Below are 12,103 nucleotides of genomic sequence, written 5' to 3'. Positions count from 1 at the left end.
TCACAAGTTTATTCCCCACGTTTTCCATGGTCTCCTCAGTTTTCATAACTTCAGGAAGAACCAGGACTATAAGGAAATGTGGTGTTTTCTGGCTAGCAAGACTGGGCCGGTGTCAGAATCATGGCAAACTCGGTTACCGACACTTCCTGCAGCGCTGCTGCCTTTTCAGACTCACACACCTGCCTTGAGATTGCCTAATTTCCCTTTCGATCATTTAGCAAAAGGATAGTGTAATATGTATATCCATAAATGGGTTACGAACAGGGAAAGCATATTAATAAGTTCACAATATTGGGTTCATATAGGCTAAGGAATCTATTGCCACCAAATATCTTTCATCTTTCTTACATTTGTCTTAGGATGGTCTCAATGTCTGTATTTTTTCTCTATCACCTTCTAGTAATTCCCTGGGTTTGAAACTCTACTTCCCTCTTTCCAATCTGCATGCAATAGGCTGTCTGTGGTGACAAAATGGCGTCTTGCACTTAAAATGGCTGCCAGCCGATTGAGAAAGAAATAACACAAGTGAGCTCAGTCTAAGATTACCAGTGATTAAGCATGGACAATCATAGTTACCTGTGGAAAGTTCACGCTGGCTTCATTTAAAACTCTCCGCTTCTTTTGGTGCTGATGGTTGATCCCAGCGGCACACTTTATTAAAAAGTGTATCTAATGAAAAGAAAGAAAAAACAATTACTTAACGCCTATCCCACAAATGCTGACGGTACACTTCAAAAACAATACCACAATGAATACAAATTTACATTTATTTACTTGTTTTCTGAGAAGTTGTGTATATGTTATTTTCATTGTTCATGCAATTAAACACTCCAATCAGAACAAAAAAAACAACAACTTTTAATATGATACCCCCAGCCAGAAAGTCACCCAGATAAAACAAAAAAACATTTAATCGGGGCACTAAACTGCTATAAAGATTTTTCCACGGAGGAAAAATAAAATGACGTACTAAATCAGAGGCAATGTGTAAGTAAGGGTGAGGCAGAGTCGGAGGCCATTTTAGAAACTTTAAGCAGCCATTTTACTGAATACGCAAAAAACTCAAACATTGAAAAAATACAATGGAGCTGTATGTTTGTATCTGTGTGTATCTATTGTGTGCATGCATGTGCACGCCACTGAAACATATTTTAGAAAACGTCCAGTGGTGGCTGCGTCTATTCATTGATTCATGTAGTCAACCATTTGTCAATTCACCAAGTTCATATCATTTAACCAGGCATGGCCATCTGAATATCTTCGGAGCACTAAGACATGTATCGTTTACCTCGGATACACTATTGTTAGGTGGCAAAGGCCTGAGATTCTACGACTAACATTTTAAAAGTTCTTTTTCAATGGCCTTGCAAAGGGGACACCATTATATCAGCCGTCCATCTTGCCACCCATGAGAGGGGTCCCACATGTTTCCCCATCAGTGTTAAAAAAATAGGGGCAGATTTACAACTTCTGGCGCATCTCTGCAAATCAGCAGGGATGCACCAGAACAGATGTGTCACGTAATCCCCCCTTGCACCGCATTCTGGTTTACGTCTAGTGCCACAAGATTAAAGAAGTGCATCTGTTACTGCTACATGTATTCAATTTCTAGTGGCAATAAAAAAAATGAAATAAAAAGAAGATAGGATTTAAAATTCTTGTACTCTTCTTATATTATTTTCCTAGCATTGGCGGTAGATGTTGTAAATGGGTCTTTCCAGCCTTGGTACATATTTTCTACACAGCTTCAGCTCTCCCCTTAGTATGGTGTGCGGAATTTTAACCAAGCATCCATCATGCATTACACCACCACTGACGCACAAGTGGGGCAGGTCGGTGGAAGCAATATATTTAATAATATGCACATTACAGATCTTTGATCACTTTGCATCACTAAAGTCTGCACGTGGATTTTAAGATAAAGTCCGTTCAAATCTAATTATATCCCAAATAGATTTGGGTATTTTCTGGAACTAGTGGGGTCTAAATCCAAGAGGTGAAAATACATTAGAACACTATAATCTCATAGGACTCAAAGTCTGATTATAAGTGGCTTGACAGATGCCAACAAATACCCCAAACCCTACAAACAATGATTACTTCTCCAAGGTTAAAATGACTCACGTGTATTCACACCCTCCCTCGTTGTCCTTGTATGGTATTACATTTGTATGTAGTGCTTAGCATACCCCTTGTGAGGCTAGAAGCACCATCCTGGGTGGTCTGGCTGCATTACCTTTAAATAGCGCTTTGCACCCCTGGTAAGCATATTGTACTTTGTATGGAACGTGGATATATAAAACACTGACTTATATTCCAACTCTTGGCCTGTTTTGTGACAACAATAAATGTTCTAATGCTGAACACTGTTTTTCAGTATCCAACCTGAATTATGCAGCGTAATAAGGCATATTTTGTGATAGTTTTCTATCATTATTTTTTTCATATTTACACTTTTTAAGATTGTCTGGACATAGGTTGCACCCCATTAGTTACAGTTGAATACTCAAATTGAGCAATAAGCAACAGAAATGTGACCAGTCAACCTGTGCAAAGGGCCTTCCACTGTGCGGCAACGTGTCACTGCGTTTTTAATAACTTTTGAACTGTTTAAGCTAGAAATCATCTTTTATTGTTAATATCTGTACATTATGTAGCAGATGATAAATTATGTGGCAAAACCATAACTATGTGAAGAACGCTAAGGCCGCACAATTACATAATTCCAGTGGCCCTGACAATAACTGGTGCGCAGCAAGGCACGTGCTCCTCCTTGTATCTTTTTATGCTATCCAGTGCTCCAAGAGAATGAAAGCTGGAGCAAAGAACTTATTAAAATGCAACAACTCGAATGTATATGTATGTGTGTAGTCATTTATATGTGGGTGTGCCTCCAAAAGGGGAGCATCAGATTCTTTTTGAAAATATTGTCGAATATATCTGTACATAAAGGCACATACATGATGTTTTTCGGCAGAGAAATGATTTTCTAGGCTACTGTGCCAGGCCATTAAATTATGGGACACTTAATTGGTTCCTCACGTGTAGACTTTCATACATGTGAAACGTACTGTAAAGATTAATCGCATGCCTCCCTCATTGAAACAAATACATACATATACATATATATACATATTTACATATATGTGTGTGTGTGTGTGTGTGTCTGTGGGTGTGTGTGTGAATATATATATATATATATATATATATATATATATATATATATATACACACACACACACACAGACACACACACACACACACACACACACACACACACACATATATATATATGGAGTGGGCGAGCCATGGCAGAGCGGGAGGCCTGTCATTTCCCCTGGCGAGTGTCGGACTTGTCCCGTGCATTATTGGACTGGCATTAAAAGTTGTCCAGGACTGCATTTAGCTCCCACTCTACTCTAGCCTAATACGGCGCTACGATGCTGCCTGCTTCTCGCCCGACACGGCGCTATGATGCTGCCTGCTTCACGCCCGACACGGCGCTATGATGCTGTCTGATTCTGTTTGACAGCGCTATGATGCTGCCTGCTTCTCGCTGACACGGCGCTATGATGCTGTCTGTTTCTAGCCTGACACAGCGCTACGATGCTGTATGTTTCTAGCCTGACAAAGCGCTACGATGCTGCCTGCTTCTTATTTTATGTTTGTGACACACCTGAGATCAGTAAACGACAGCTCAAATTCACCTCTTCCTAATATACATCAAGCCCGGCACTGAGAGCTCTCCCATACTCTACATATCAGCAAGGGAAGTTCTAGGCCTGGGCAGCAGGTTACCCGCTCGGTGGGCGCCTCCAGAATGAGCGGAATGCCTGACGTAGGTAATGAAATGCCAGTGGCATTTGGTGAAGCCAGAGTGTCACAAGCCCTACTGCAAGGAAGGAACTGGGCCCCTTGGCATTGGCCGCTGCATGAACTGTAAAATACAGTCATAATCAGGATTGAGCGAGCCCCTCAGGCCCCTAGACCCGGTGCCATTGCACCTGCTGCACCAATGGAACCTACGCCAATGTTGTATGTGGCGTCTTCCATCTGTTAGTACGGCAGTGCCACCGGCTCCCGCACTGACTCTAGGAAGCCCTTGCTGCAGATAAGTGAGCGCTCCCCACCTCCAGGGATGCTTGAACCCTGCCGCAATATTTATTTGAGAGATCTCCAAGTACGAGTGTACATACCTCATCAGTATTAAAAATAAAAAAAAACACTGTCCAGCCACACTAGCGCGTATCCTATTTAAAATCATGATCATATCTTACAAAACTGAGCGAGTAGAGGGGTTCTCAGGTCTGTAAGCTCTTATATGTGATGTGTAAGTCAGGAACAACCTCCCTTTAGTAACCCCCAAGAGACACGAACTGGAACTATCTAACAGCCGCCAGTTGATCTATTGCTCCTCCTGAACCCCACCTTTTCCCCTCTGATTCTGGGCTCCGGGCGGGTGGGTTGTGGGTTCTCTCCACAGAGGTATGTGTTGGTGCCCGCTTAACGGAGGTGACATAATGAAGTTTAGCCCACAGCCCTACCTTGCCGGGATTCCAAGGCATGGCTCTTAATTTGTGCCGGTGTTTCAGGTGGTGGGTGCCAGCACTGGGGACCTGCGGTAGTCCTATCTTAAAGGCAAACCTGGTTGTCCAAATAATTGGGGTGCCAAATTGGAGGAAATCAAATCAAATAACAAAAACTGAAATATGAAACTGTGGGCCGAACGCATCGTTTGCCTAGGGTACCCGTTGCTCGCAAGTAGTCTAGTACCATCCTGATAAGCGGGAAGTGGAGCATGGATGATTGACGTCATTGAAAGCGTCGATCACAGCGATAACTCTATGAAAAACACCCAATTCCCAACGTGATGTTAAGTTGTACAGGAAGTAAAGTGGAATCCTAATCAGGAAGAATGTGCAAACTTCTAACATGTTCGTGAAAGACTGAGATAAGAATCATTGCAAGGCGACTTTGCAAAGGAAAATGAGAATCAGAAGTTTAAATAGAAATCTTTGATCATGGGGACACATTTAAAATATTGAAATAATAAGATAGAACGATAAAGGACACTTTTACAAGCATTCTGTGGAATTTTCTGTAGAACATTTAAAATATTGAAATAATAAGAAAGATGGAAAGATAAAGGACACTTTTACAAGCAATCTGTAGAATGTTCTAGTAAGAATGAAGCCAGTGAAACATATGTCATTTTATTAGAATTGAAATGTGCTGTTAAAGCCTCAAAGTATTTAGGAGAGGAGATGTGGCCACAGTGACCTAGCAGTAAATTATTGCAATGTGAGCCATGAGACCTGTGTTTTTATCTGCCCTTCCCCTCTTGCATCGAACTGTGTGATCCTGAACTAAACACTGAAGCCATAGCTAACATTTTTCCACGCAATTAAAAAATGAATAACAGATTCCTGTAAATTGGTACACTTGGAGGGTTATACAACCTCATAATCATACTTATAGCACTAGAAACCCTAGGAGGCATTACACGAGTGCAAGTTCTAATCCAATTAAGAGATACTTTAGATGGAAACCGTTTGAGTGTAAGAAAAGCTTTTCTGGAGTTTGGGTGTATATTTTTGAGTGTTGAACATAATTGTGCGATGTAATCCACAAGCATATAGCCATATCAGTCAATATATCATGTCTTTGGCGCTCTCTATCACTGCCTGCATGTTTGCTGCATTATGAAAGTGAGAAACTGAATGTGACAAGAGAAAATGTCAACGTTATGGGAGAAAGGATGTGAGTTCCACTGTCACATTGACTGGTGATGCAGGTTTTTTGCCCTTTGTGGATGTGCTTCCTTTAAAAAACATATATATATATATATATATATATATATATATATATATATATATATATATCATTTTTTAGAAGCTCCGAAGGGGTAAATAGTGTGTTCCGTGTAAAGTTTGCTACCTAAGTTGCCGTCAATGGTTTTGGTCAAGAACTTAAACTAAGCATCTACAGGAAGGTATACTTAAGGGCACTGCAATGTGATTCTGCCACCACAGCATCTTCTGCATTACTGTGGATTTACATTATTTGCCACATAATCCATCGGCTGCCACATAATTTGCAGATTGCTACCTTAAAATTGTTTTTAGCTCAAATGATCAAATGTTACTAAGAAAAGAGTACCACGCATAATTCTGTGCAGAAGCAGATATTTTGCAAAGATTTCCTGGTCACCATTCTGTTGCTGATTGCTGTATTCAGGTGTTAAATTGGTGCTAATGATATCAAATGATGCACAGACTATATTAATGTAAGTTAAATGTCAAAATATGAAAATACTACTGCCACAGGATGTGCTGCATTATCCCGTTCAATTTGCCTTTTTTGTTCATAATTTAGTCAAGGCTGCGCATAATTTGGTTCTCCACAGCGACATAATTCCAGTGACTGTGGATATGATTTAGAGCCCAATGGATTGGGTTTGTAGAATGTTACAAACAAAAACCACAGCCTTTGAAATGTCCCCTACTATAACGTTCCCAAGAGGGGGCACCACATAAAACTTTATAAATAAATAAATAAACATCAACATTATAAGTAAAATAAATGACTTTATGAAGCTCTCAAATGGTACAATTGGCGAGTTGAGAATGAAAGGTATTGAATGCTGGTGGGATGCATAGAATAGACACCCATACCAGCCAGTCTTATTACGAAGTAAATGTAGAATCGCATAAAATCACATTTGACAGCTCCAGTTATTGCCCAAGATTTTTGTTTTAGAAGATTTTTTAAAATTAATTTTGCAACCTTCACAAAATTGGAAATGACAGATGCTACCCTTTAAATGTAATTTAGGACAATATTAAAAGACTTATAGAAATATTAAAGGAGTGGTCCTAAATGCCATCGGCATCTGTAGAACATGATTAGTATTTTGTTAAGAGAGTAGAAAATATGTTTTATTGAGAAATGTTGTCATTAACAATGGGCTGTTTGGTTGATCTAGAAAGTAAAAAACATGTTCTTCCTCCAGTCTTCTGTGGTAGTATACGATTGGGTGAAAAAGTGCCTGAGCACCTCAGATTACATTGAGAGAAAAGTGTTGTCACTTTGTTAAAACAAAAAGTGTGCAAATATCTTGTGAAAGACTGATAAAATAAAAACAGCATCTTTAGATCTTCAGTTAAATATAGTGAATGATATTGGTTATTATCTTATTTCCAGGTGTTGGTAATTGTAGCGGTTAAGGGAGTTGACCGAGGCAGGTGTGGAAAGAACCGATTTGGCCCAATATAACTGAATTTGGTCAATGGATGAAGCTTGAAGTTTTATGTTGGTCAAAATTAAGAACTTGAAATACATCACCTGATTATGCCAAGTCCTAATTTCTGAAATTTTTGGGCTAGAAATTATAGAATGAATGTCTAACTGGCCAAAGTAGGATGATATTTCAAGGTATAATTCTCTCTTTCAATTCGCCTCTCTCCCCTCCCTTTATACATTACCTGTTGATGCTCCGGCGCTCTCTGTAAGGGCCTGCGTAGCCGACGGTACCCATGGAGACAGCTGGCACCCATCCCTCCAGGCTCCATTCTGGGGATTCCCCGGTCCTCGCTGCACGGACCCCGGCCGCATGTTCCACTCGAGCCCGAGGCTTTGCGGCCTGATGCCTCTCTGTGCCCGGACGCCGCTCGTTCTGCCTCCTCGGCCCCGGGCTTCTCTCTTATCCCTCCCCAGGGCTGCCGACAAGCCAGAGCAGGATGCAGGTTACCTCGAGTGTCGGAATCAGGGCGGTTTTTATGCCCTTCTTCCTGTAAATCAGGATCGGGGAAGGACTATCCCAGGCCGGACTTCCTGTGTGTGTTTGGAGCTGATAAAGACTTCTGTTAGAACAAACACTTCAGCTGCACACACAGGCCCCAGATGGGCTCTCCCTCGCTGCCTCTGAACTTCAAGCTCCACATGGCCGAGGGAGATAGTTTTAGATATCCGTAAATGCACCTCCATGTTTTCAGTGTTCAATGACAGTAGACTCTCAATTTAGCATGGGACAGGCTATTATTTCTACCACAAACATTGCTAGGTAAACCAGGGAGCAAATGTCTGTGTGAATGTACTTAAAAAAAAATAATAATAGGTTTTGTGTAACCATCATTTGGAGATGTTGAACATAGTTTTAGTAAAAACAATGCACTCATGCCTATGACCTGCCATTTTATTATTTCTGATTGATGCAATGAAAAGGGAAGTCTAAACTGAGACAACATTTGAGTGCCCAGGCATCACGAGATGAGCAGAATACACAGTGGTGCTTGAACATTCTTTGTTGAATGCATGCTGGAATTATGAGATTTCAGCTTAAATGAACATAGAGGATCTCTCTCACAGTCATTCAGCGGAACTTTTTGAAAATATTAATAATGCTGGGGAATTTGAGTGTATGGAGTGCCCACTATTCTGAGAGAGGGGACTATGTTCAGGGGCACAACTAGACCCGAACTTCAGGGCGAGGAGTAATACTTCTGCCACAGTGGTTGTGCTATCACTTTATGCAATGGGGGTAGACAATCCTCAAAGCACATACGAGACCACACATGTCTGGTTTTAATGTTCTGACACATGCAAACTGCAGTTGTGTATGGCTGTATTCTTGGTTTAGCACAATAAAGCCAGATTTATTGGCTTTGCCAATACTTTCCACTGAGACTTTAAGCACTGCTGGAGTTTCAAGAGTGTCCACCAGACTTGTGAGCATCAGATGGCTGCAAGATGGCAGGTACCAAGCAACTCTTGTGCCAGGTGTTCATGTCTGACACAGAAAAGAAAGCTCTGAAGTCTTATTGGAAAAGTGTGTTTTCTTACTAAAGTCAAAATAAACTGCATAATAAACAAATGTTTCCAGGGAACAAGATGTTTATGAGAGGAACACAAAATGAGCACAAGAAACTGCTCTGACAGACACTGAGAAGCGATTTATATGAATTCCATTAAAGGTGTAGAGCGTGTACTGGGATAAAGAAAATTATGAAGGGCTTCTATCTGGATTCCAAAATTATGAGGTTCACCAAGAGCGTGAAAGGTAGGGGCATTCACAGAGTGGAATAAGCTGGAATTCCTGTTCACAGTGTAAAAACATGTATGTGTTTATATTTATATAGCATGGACCTAGCTAGATCGTTGTACCTTAAATGGAGTAATGGAAGACGTTGCAGAATTGTACACATGAAGTGGGAGCTTAAATTGTTAACTTGCACACACACACATCACAAGTTTTGTTTGGTTGCAGTTTTGGTTAGCGTGAACTTGACCCTGCATTAGAGAGCTTCACATGAACATGCACCAGTTACATAACATAAGCACACCTTTAATTTTGTTATTTTTTTAGGCTGGGGAGATTAGGTGATTTGCTTAGAATCACAGGATACTGAGGCGATGGAGATGCAGAGACTCAAACCTAGCTCCTCAGCAGCTGTGACGGTTACGCCTCATCCTCTCCCTACAAATGCATCACAATACCATGCTGGACTCAAAACCGCTTTCCCAGGCCTACACTACACTACATCACATCTACTTCCTTAGTTGATGTAACAAAGAACGTTAAGGATTTAGTTGAAGATGCTTCAAAAGTTCACCTTCACTAATCCTTGTGAACAATTGTATTCTTTTGATGCCCTACCCAAGGCGCTTTGTTGTGTTCCCCATGATATCTAGGGAGTAGGCCGAATGCAAATTATTGTGATATGTAGGTATTAAACCGGGGTCGCATTTTGATTATGTTTAAAGTACAACATGAAATATAACATAAATGTTTACATATTTCTCAAAGATATAATAATTTATTATCAGTAATATATCCACAGTGTACCTACCAGGGTAGAAGAGAGAGCATGTCCAGATGAGGAGTATCTTTTCATTTTACTTTTGTATTTTCTATCATTTAAGTTAGTGTACAAAAGAGTAATAATATTTTGTTCAGTCTTGGAGCCTGAAATCCTTTCTTGAAATGGCTATGCTCTGCTGTGATAGGAAAGCACACAATTCCACTACAATAACAGTGTCTGTTTTGTGAGTCGAAGGTTCATTTTCTTTAAAAAATACACATACATGCCTAGGCCAAACGTGCACCGTAGTACTTACTTTTTCTGCCCCAAAAAAGAGTTGGCTAGAGATAACAAGATTTGAATATGCACGTGCTGCACTAGAAATGCTTCATGGTAAAAAATGTTGGCAGCCATGTTTATGACAGAGCTGAGGTGGTGTAAAAATTAGATTAGATCTTGTTGTGGTGATGATCAACAGCGTAAGGCACTGCAGGATTAGACTGAGACAGGAGGGTAGCCAGACTGAGAACTGGGCGGGCAAAGACCATTAAAGTAAAGTAAAGTCCACATTTGTAAAGCGCACAATCACCCGTAAGGGTCTCTAGGCGCTGAGGGCCGTCGGGAAGATTAAGCGAGCTATTGCCCAGAGTCACATGGTGCTGGGCTAACCTGCCGCCGGAGCCGGGGATCGAACCGTGGCCCCCAGATTCCAGCGTCAGTCGCCCTGGCCGCGGCGCCACACCTCTCCCTTTGCATGTGAGAGGGTGTGAGCATGCCCATGAACCTTCTGCACCCCTCATACTGGGCTCCTGTAGCTCCAGACAGTGCATAACACCTACACCCCCAGCCAGTGTGGGGTTCATGTTCCTCCACCTGAACAGATGCCTGATGATCTCTCACAGGAAGAAAGAAGGAATAGCTAGTAGGCTAGAGGAGTGCTTATGCCGTGTGTCTGTCGAGGGAACCATGATTGTAGCTTGAGGCTGCTGCAGGAAATTCCTCATCCTCTACCTTTGAAATTCAGATCATCTCACAGGCTATATGCTACAAAAATCCATCCCCACAATTTAGGGTTTGCCTACTCCAACTAAGTCTGGAGAGGTGACAGCAGCAGGACTGACAGCAGGATCAGCAGTGGTTGACAGCATAGTGCATGATGAGCTAAAGAAGGAACGCAATTTGCATCAGTTCTGTCCATTGACAGCAGTACCCAGAGTGACAGCAGCAGGAACTGACGCTCTATAATAGCAGCAACAGTCTCTTGCCATGACAGGAGCACGAGTTACAAAGAACGGCAGTGTTAGGACCTGCAGGCACTGAAAGCAAGACTCTATGAGAGCAGCAAGGCTCCAAAATATGCCAAAAGTAGGAGTTGTGGTAACAGCAGGACTCAGCGTTACAGCTTCAGAAGTTTCAGGATATGACAGAAGCAACTTAAGTAAAAGAGTGTAGATACATGTACTGTCAACCAATCAATCGATCGGGGTTCATAAAGTGCGACTACTCACCCGTGAGGGTCACAAGGCGCTGTCAGCTGCCGGGTTGTGTCTGTTCTAAACGGACGGTAAGCTTACACTGCTGCTAAATGCGAGTAAGAAAAGCGTGTTTATGGCTGTCAAGGAGTACCAGTTTTATGATGAAAGAAAGCTTGCACTGTAGGGTCCCAATAAGCTATGAAGCTTATATTGCTGCTGCCAGGGAATATATATTCTTAACAGATGGAAGCTTGCACTGCTGTCACTTCAGTTGCGCCTTTTCTTTAAGGAAGTGAAGGTTTCACTGCATCTTCCTCATCTGTACCTGTTGTGTGAGAGGCACGCATATCTACTGCTGCTTGACATCTAACTCTTCTGCAAGGAGGGTTTCACAATTGATGTCCTTTTGGTACCTAATCTGTTTGACAACACCTTGGACTGTTTCTCCTCCGCGGTCACGTGCCCAGTATCTATTCTTTGTGATATGTCTGCTGCCCATCTCATGATGACTCTGTGGTATGTTTTTTCAGTGATGCGTGCTGTAATGGGGCGTTGAGTTGGTTTAGGCTACTAACCCAGATGTCAGCTGTGCTCAACCTCAGTGGGTCCTTCTCTTATGTTAAAGTGCACTCTTGTCTCTGGCACCAAGCTCGAGCTCTAAAATCCACTCCTCAGGTGGACATTAAAAAGAGGGGAGGCATCTGGACTGTGTTTCAGCAGCCGATGTGTTAACCCACAGGACTACACTTGCCAGTTTGAACTTGGCATACAGTGGTAGAAGGCGGGGCAGGCACTAGCTGACTGCAAAAGTGAGTCAGCTCAAAGGAC

At 41.8% G+C, this 12,103-nt stretch overlaps 1 protein-coding gene across 1 annotated transcript in view; it reads right to left on the bottom strand.

The window, feature by feature from the left end:
- The window catches only part of EGFL7 (EGF like domain multiple 7), a 62,669-nt gene extending 54,916 nt beyond the window's left edge, over positions 1-7,753 (bottom strand). The window contains exons 1-2 of the mRNA XM_078641923.1: positions 7,485-7,753; positions 577-669 (exon numbers count right to left, since the gene is read on the bottom strand). The gene's annotated coding sequence lies outside the window, so the exon portion shown is untranslated. The remainder of the gene's footprint in view (positions 1-576; positions 670-7,484) is intronic.
- Between the last annotated feature and the right edge of the window lie 4,350 nt (positions 7,754-12,103).

This window comes from Lissotriton helveticus, chromosome 5_1 (assembly GCF_964261635.1).
Source record: "Lissotriton helveticus chromosome 5_1, aLisHel1.1, whole genome shotgun sequence".
NCBI lineage: Eukaryota > Metazoa > Chordata > Amphibia > Caudata > Salamandridae > Lissotriton > Lissotriton helveticus.
Note: the sequence above shows the minus strand (reverse complement) of the source record. Positions and strands in the feature narration are given on the sequence as shown.